Source organism: Zophobas morio, unplaced genomic scaffold, assembly GCF_036711695.1.
Source record: "Zophobas morio isolate AGI-343-1 ecotype UQ-CSIRO unplaced genomic scaffold, CSIRO_AGI_Zmor_V1 ptg000021l, whole genome shotgun sequence".
In the NCBI taxonomy this organism is placed as follows: Eukaryota; Metazoa; Arthropoda; class Insecta; order Coleoptera; family Tenebrionidae; genus Zophobas; species Zophobas morio.
In genome coordinates, this window is record NW_026972126.1 from 5,832,380 (window position 1) to 5,840,892 (window position 8,513).

Sequence of the window (8,513 nt, forward strand, 5' to 3'; positions counted from 1 at the left end):
CTCAGAGGAGGAACCATTCGGGAAGACCAACATCGTAGAACACCGAATAAACACTGGTGACACGCAACCGATCCGTCAGGTCCCTCGAAGACTACCCCTAGCCAAACAAGAAGAAGCTACAAGACTCGTGGGCAACATGTTGAGAGATGGGGTAATTGAAGAATCCAACAGCGCGTGGTCATCTCCAGTAGTCTTGGTTACCAAGAAGGACGGGACTACCCGATTTTGCGTCGATTACAGGAAACTGAACGACGTCACGAAGAAAGACAGTTACCCCCTTCCTCGAATAGACGATACCTTGACGACCTTATCCGGCTCGGCGTGGTTTTCGACCTTGGACTTGAAGAGTGGCTACTGGCAAGTAGGCTTGCACCCGGACGACAAAGAAAAGACTGCGTTCTCCACCGGAAGTGGCCTCTATCACTTCACCGTTATGCCCTTCGGGTTATGTAATGCGCCAGCAACATTCGAGCGGCTGATGGAGATGGTGCTAAAAGGACTGACATGGAAGACCTGTCTGGTATACCTCGACGACGTCATGATTATGGGCAAAACGTTTGACGACCATCTGAAGAATCTCGAGGAGGTGCTAGAACGAATGGAAAAGGCTCGTTTGAAACTAAATCCCAAGAAATGCTCGCTCTTCCAGAAAAGAGTCGAATTCCTGGGCCATATCGTGTCGGAGAAAGGAATAGAAACCAACCCGACGAAAGTTCTTGCTATCCGGGATTGGCCCATACCAAGAGACAAGCATGAACTACGAAGCTTCTTGGGACTCTGCACATATTACCGACGATTTGTAGAAGGGTATGCCGACATCGCAGCACCGTTACACCAACTGACGGAGCAGAAGGCGACTTTCAAGTGGAGCAGTACATGTGAGATGGCCTTTAAGAGACTGAAGACGGCTTTGTGCACCAGCCCCATTTTGGCTTACCCCAGGGACAAAGGAAGGTTCGTCCTCGATACCGGTGCGAGTAACTCGAGAGTTGGGGCCGTATTGTCGCAGATACAAGATGGGGAGGAAAGGGTTATCGAATATTTTAGTAAATTACATTCCAAACCAGAGAGAAATTACTGTGCCACAAGGAAGGAACTGCTAGCCATTGTCAAAGCCGTCAACCACTTCCACAAGTATCTATACGGACAGGAGTTTCTGATCAGGACCGACCACGTTGCCCTCTCGTGGCTACTACGGATAAAGAATCCCGAGGGCCAAGTAGCGCGTTGGCTGGAAAGACTACAGCAGTACCACTTTAGGATCAAACACCGAGCGGGTCGACTTCACAACAACGCTGACGCTTTGTCAAGACGTCCGTGTGGAGAGTGCAAGCACTGCGACAGGATCGACGCGGAAGAAGGGAACCTGCCCGTTCGTCGGACGATTTTTGAGCAAGATGAAGAATGGACAACGGCGCGGTTAAAGCGTGAGCAAGAAGCAGACGACATAATCGGACCAATACTAAAGTGGAAGGAGGAAGGAGTCGAACGACCCGGCTGGGCAGAATTGTCCGACCAATCCCCCAGTTTGAAGGCGTTATGGGCCCAATGGGATTCCCTGGTCATGGAAAATGGGCTCTTGAAGCGAAAGTGGGAGAGTCCTGATGGGCGTACCTCTAAGACGATGCTGGTACTCCCCAAGGTAAAGGTTTCCAAGGTCTTAGAGGAAGTTCATGCCGGAACATCTGGAGCCCACTTCGGAGTGAACAAAACTTTGTCGAAAATCCGGGAGAGGTTTTATTGGGTAGGTCATCGTGACGATGTCGAAAGTTGGTGTCGCAAGTGTACGACGTGTGCGGCCAGCCAAGGTCCTCATACCAGGGCGAGGGGAAAGATGAAGAAATATAATGTTGGGGCACCTTTCGAAAGAATCGCCATCGATGTGGCCGGTCCGTTCCCTGTAACAAACGACGGCAACAAGTTTATCCTGGTGGCTAGCGACTACTTCAGCAAGTGGCCAGATGCCTATGCCATTCCAAATCAGGAAGCCGTCACGGTCGCGAAAGTACTGGTTGACAATTGGATCAGTAGGTTTGGCGTCCCCTTGGAACTTCACTCAGACCAGGGACGCAATTTCGAATCCAACGTCTTCCAAAGAGTGATGCAGCTACTGGGAATACGTAAGACAAGGACAACGCCACTACACCCACAGTCCGACGGCATGGTGGAAAGGTTCAATCGGACTATGGAGCAACACCTTTCGAAAGTGGTAGAAGAGCACCAAAGGGATTGGGACCAGCACCTTCCACTATTCCTGCTGGCCTACCGCGCAGCTATCCACGACACCACGGGCCAAACACCTGCTCACGTTGTATTTGGGAAGGAACTGCGGCTGCCCTGTGACCTAGTCTTTGGATTGCCATCCGAAGAACCAATGGAAGTACGTGACTACGTGGACGAACTGAAAGAGAAGTTGGTCAACGTGCATGAACTAGTGAGGGGCCGGATCAAGATTGCCAGTGACCGAATGAAGACCCGTTATGATGTGAAGGCCAACTGTGGCGGATTCCAGGAAGATGACTTAGTGTGGCTGTATAACCCCCGACGGAAGAAGGGACGTTGCCCAAAACTGGCTCCTGACTGGGAAGGTCCATACACTATCGTCACTAGAATAAATGACGTAGTTTATCGGATCCAACGTGGACCGAAGACGAAGATGAAGATCGTTCATCTCGATCGACTAAAACGGTACGAAGGAAACAACGAAGACGCTTCCGATCGGGACGATCGGATTTGAAGAGGGGGGCAGTGTTACGAAATACACCCTTACGCCGCCCCAGTACGACGCCTATGGCGGTCGAGAGCCTTCTGGACGTACGCACGGCGCTGATGGGTGAATCATCGCTGTTGACGGCCGGGAGGCGGGCGCATAAAGACAGGTCTGGAGCGTCTCGAAGCGGCGTCCAGGGGAGTCTCGAAGCGGAGTCGCGATGGATGTTCGTGAAGGATCTCGATCAGAGACTATGGGTTTAAATAGAGGCGACCGTAGGTAATGGATTCATTCATCCAGTGAAGACTGTCGAGAGCGCCGGAATAATTTCTGTACATATTCGTCGCAATAGATAGTGTTGTAATTCGACCTGAAGAAATAAATTTTTTGAGTTTTACCAACACCCGATTTATTATTCGTCCGTCAATCGTAACAATAGCATTAAAATTACTTACATAAATTAATTAATTTAATAAGTCTTTCTTAATAAAAACGTTTTGAAATACAATATTGCTTCAGTTAAACGTTTTCATTTTTTAAAATTAAAATCAAAGTCATCAGTCAGTTTTCCAGAAATTATGAGAATTCAGAAGCATTACAACTAGTGTTACATGATAAATATAAAAACAAATATAGGTACTTAGATCCGCTAAAAGCTGGATAAGGTTAGGTCCTTTTGTTTGTGTAAAAAATATAGTTTTTATGACAATATTTGCTTATTAAAGTACAACTTCTTTAATAAATATTATTTGTTATTCTAAATACCATATGATAAAAACCATTCAATTATTAATGTTTGAAAATATTAAATTGGAATACATATAGCCATGAATTAAAAAAAAAATTGACAAAAGTTAAGATACTTTAAAAGGACAAGTCGCATGTAGTAGACAAAAACAAATTAACGTTAAGGGGACTCGCTAGACGAGGTATAACTTTTTTTGGTTTTTTGTATGAAAAAATTATATTAATATAGACGTGTCTACATCAAACTGCAGCTTTTTTCATAATCTAGACCGCAGACACTAGTTCAATCAACTAAAAAAAATATAGCTGAGAAATATCGTAAAAAAGCACCATTGTATCTTGATGTATCATAATCATCATAGAATCGCTTGAAAATTCTCAAACTGACCCATGTCCGGTAATCGTCTATCCCAGCGCGGCAGGTAGATTTTAGGAAGAATTGCTGGTTGCGGTTAAGGCAAGAAATGTCGCCCAATTCAAAGTTGTCTGTCGTCTAGCGTTCCCCTTTAAACATTATGCAGTTTTCGAGAAATAAGACAGCTACGGGTCTGGGTTTTTTTTGAAGATTTATGTTATTGTTGTAACAAAATTTCAAAGAAATTTTACATGTAATGTCTGGGATAATTTCTACGATTTGATAGTCTAAACTTTAAATTTTTTAGAATAATTCATATCAGAATAATAATTCATACACATAAAAAAATACTCCATATTATTTGAGATAACATCAGTTTTTACGAGAGTGACTGATAAATTTAGTAGCGCTCATCATCTTGAGGATAATGTTTGTATTGATGAGGCTGATACGTGTTTAAACTCCATATTAATTTTAATAATAACGAAAAAACTTTCAGAGTTTAAATAATATATTTGCAGTCACTGCTACACGTGTTTCGGTACACAGTACCGTCTTCAGGCAGAAGAGAAACTGGAGTTTTTACAGAGCTATTCCTGAATTTATACCTGATTTAACAATAGTGTTTACAAATTTATGTTAAGTAAGGGAGATTTGTTTATTTCGGTTTGGTCGTTCATTAGTGTATTTAATCTATTGTACCTATTTATTTCCAGACATTCTAATGCGTTTAATTTTGCGCCTTTATTTTCTATGTGTAAAATTTTGAATTCGTCGTTGAAATTATGCTGTTCTTGGATAAGGTGGTTCGCGTACGTAGAATTTGATTTTTTATTGACAAATGCTGATTTATGTTCTTTTATCCTTTCCTCAAATTTTCTCCCTGTTTGTCCGATGTATACTAAGGGGCAGTCACTACAACTTAGCATGTAAACTCCAGAATTCGATTTCTTAGGTGACTTGTCTTTGCTATTGTTTATTAATTTATGTAAAGAATTGTTGGTACGGAAGGAAATTTTATAGCCTGCATTTTGCAGTATTTTTGCAGTTTTAATAGAAAGTTTTCCAAATGAGTTATAATGTTATACTGATTGGTTTCTTTAATTAAAGGATATATTAATGCTGATGTGATTTTTTTAATTTTCTTTTTTAACATATTATCTATGATCTCGTCCGAATAACCAGAACAGCATAATTTCAACGACGAATTCAAAATTTTACACATAGAAAATAAAGGCGCAAAATTAAACGCATTAGAATGTCTGGAAATAAATAGGTACAATAGATTAAATACACTAATGAACGACCAAACCGAAATAAACAAATCTCCCTTACTTAACATAAATTTGTAAACACTATTGTTAAATCAGGTATAAATTCAGGAATAGCTCTGTAAAAACTCCACTTTCTCTTCTGCCTGAAGACGGTACTGTGTACCGAAACACGTGTAGCAGTGACTACAAATATATTATTTAAACTCTGAAAGTTTTTTCATTATTATTAAAATTGAGGATAATGTATGGCATTAAGATTTCAAAGTAATCCGTCTGGTAGACTTTGAGATTATCTTTCTGATCAACATCTAACATAAGACAGGTGAATGAAAATTGGAATACACACTAGATATCCTGTTCTATGAGCTCAGAAAAACCAACACCCTTGTAGTTAGAGAAATAAAACTGTTTTCGGATTTTATAGTTTGCCTTATAGTTCAATCAAGTGCTGATATATAAAACCTTAAAATCGATAGAGATTAGCAATAAAAAAGTTTGAAAATGATAATAATAATGATGATAATATATATTGGGTTACTACAGCAGTCCAAGCAATAATGTAAATTTAGCTTTCTTTGTTATCAAGAGGGCATAAAATTTTATAATTTGGGTTATTTTAATAATTAACAACATTAATAGAAAGATGGAGATAGAAAGATAGAAACAAAGGAAAGAAGAAAAATAATTGAAATAGTTATAAAAATAAGATCACAAATAAATATTACTTACTAAAACGCAACACACTGCAAAAAAGTGGCAATATTCAAGTAGTTATTGTTAAAGTAGAGCAAACATAAAAATCTAGATTATAGTTCAATTGAATAGATTACGAAGTCTCACTATCTTCATAATTCCAAATAGAAAGCAACAAGTACAGCACACTTACGAGTATCTTTTATCACAATGAAATTTCTATTGATATTCGTAATTTGGCTTACAATTGCTTCAGGTAAGAATCTATACAATAATTACACTATTTATGGTAGTTATATGGCGTTTTCAACATATTTTCTTTGTCTAACAATAGCTAAAAAAATACTGATATTGAAAAAAAAAATGCAAAATGAAGTGTATATATTTTCATAAAGTTTTCTTAATTCTTTTTTGTTTCTCTCTCCTCAAAAGCAAATTTTATCCAGATTGTTACGTTTGTCAAATTTTTAAATGTAGGCCAGTAAGTATTATAGCAGTTACATTCTAATAAATTTAAAGACCATGAAGTTAACTCCAAATTAGAACAAACATTGTCAGTGTATTTTTTGACTGTACAAAGCTCCAAGCAGCAACATGAAACAGAAATGTCATAAATATCACATGATTTTGGGCCATTTTTCATAAAATCCCGACCACACTGACAAAACTAAAAAAGAAATATGCTGTAGAGTATCATTTTTATTTACGAATTTCTGAAAATCTAGCGTGATTTATTTTTTATTCTTCATGCTATTCCTAGCATTGTCAATATCAAAAAATGTCTACCTTTCAAAATAATTTATAAAAATACAACAACATATGTATTTACAAGATAACCCATTTTTTTTTTATTTTTGTAATTTTTTCGATCATACGGTATTAAATTATTTGTTGCGATATCGAAACAAGAAAGTGAGAGAACGTCCCATCCATATTGGATAACAAACTTTTTCTAAATTTTAAAAGCAAAATGTTGTCATTCAACAGCTAAACCGGCTTCTCAAATTCTCTCGAAGCCAACATCCTTCCGCTCACATCCTCGCATCACCAACGGTGAAGACGCTCAAGAAGGTTGGTTTCCTCATCAGGTCTCTTACCAATGGGGAATTTTTGGCTTAGTTGAACACGTATGTGGAGGAACGATTATCTCTCAAAAATGGATTCTCACAGCTGGCCACTGTGTTACCCATATTCCGGAAATTGGGGATCACATAATTCTCGTTGGGATTACAAACTTGTTCGAAGAAACTCCAGAAAGACAACAAATTAATGTCGTGCAAAAAATTGTTCATCCGGATTTTGGGGGAGATGTAGGACCTAATGACATCGCACTTCTAGAACTCGAAACTTTGTTGGTATTTGGCGATCTGGTTAAACCCATTGGTTTACCAGCTGTTGACAGCATTCCTCTAGGGAACGCAGTTTTGTCTGGGTGGGGCTCTGTTTCACTTGTCGTAATTCCCAATTTGCCTGATATCTTACAAACTGTTACTGTTCCGGTTCTTTCGTTTGATCGTAAGTGAAATTGTAACTTTGAAACAACTTTATTTCTTGTACTTTTAGAATGTGATGCAGCTATTCAGCCACTTCTTGAGGAAGGACAAGAAAATCCTTTGTCTGGAGAGTCAAATATTTGCACTGGACCGCTCACTGGTGGTATCAGTGTTTGTTCAGGTGACAGTGGTGGACCGTTAAATCAAGGTAACACTATTATTGGCATTGTTTCTTGAGGTTTCACACCATATGGATCTGAAGGAACACCTTCAGTTTACACTAGAGTTAGTAACTTTATTGATTTTATCAACGAATTTGTAACCGATTTACCCAAATAAACTAGTAGGTTTTAAAGTTTTTTTGAAAACTTCCAGTGACATTATGATCCAAAACACCGACGCTTTTACGAATTCGTTACACGTTATTAAACACAAATTTCCTATTGAATAAAAGATTTCCTGTCACGAATGTTTTGTACCCTGTAGAAAAGAATAAGCAAAGGATTTTGAAACCTCCTTTCTTAGGATTTCATCAGAATAGATGTTTACATTATACCGATTTACTCATGATAGCCTGATTCGTGTTTCTTCGGAAAAATTTTCAAAATTACGTTTAAATATGATTCCGTTCTCTGAGTATTTTGCTACAGTATTTGGAAACGTCGCATTTTATTTTACTTGATTCGTCTCACTGTATTTTAGCACATTTATGGTACTAATTTCCCAATGTTTAGCTGCATTTAAAGACTATAACTGTTCATTTTTGCATGTATTTAACTGTCCCGTAACCGTTAATTTTTCTCGTGAACACGTGTTGTGTTCGGCGTATTTAGCTAATCAAAGAACGTAAAAATTCATTTATCTCTCTTTTTACATGTTTATATTCATAAGTTATCGTAGATCTAGGTGCATGATTTTAATTCGTTAATTTTAGTTGTTCTTCTTATTATCAGTGGAAATTTCTTCGGATATACTGAATTACTGGTTTTTTAATTGTTTTAGTTGTTTTAATAATTTTTATTAGCAGATAAATGCCCAATCGCAGTTTATTAAATAATTAAGTAAATACTCGATTTCATAGTTAGCAGTTTTCGAAGTTTATTTATCATGCACGTAATATTAATATTGTGTAGAAGGTATCGCACTTAATTAGGGATTTACTGAATTAATTTTAAGTTTGCATGCTGATTTTTTTTAGGATTAAATTTAATTAAAATCGTGGGTTATGTTCATAGATTTAT

The 8,513-nt window shown here is 38.1% G+C and overlaps 1 pseudogene; it reads left to right on the forward strand.

The window, feature by feature from the left end:
• Positions 1 to 883: 883 nt before the first annotated feature.
• LOC135131619 (trypsin-1-like) lies at positions 884 to 7,660 on the forward strand (annotated as a pseudogene).
• The last annotated feature ends 853 nt before the right edge of the window (positions 7,661 to 8,513 follow it).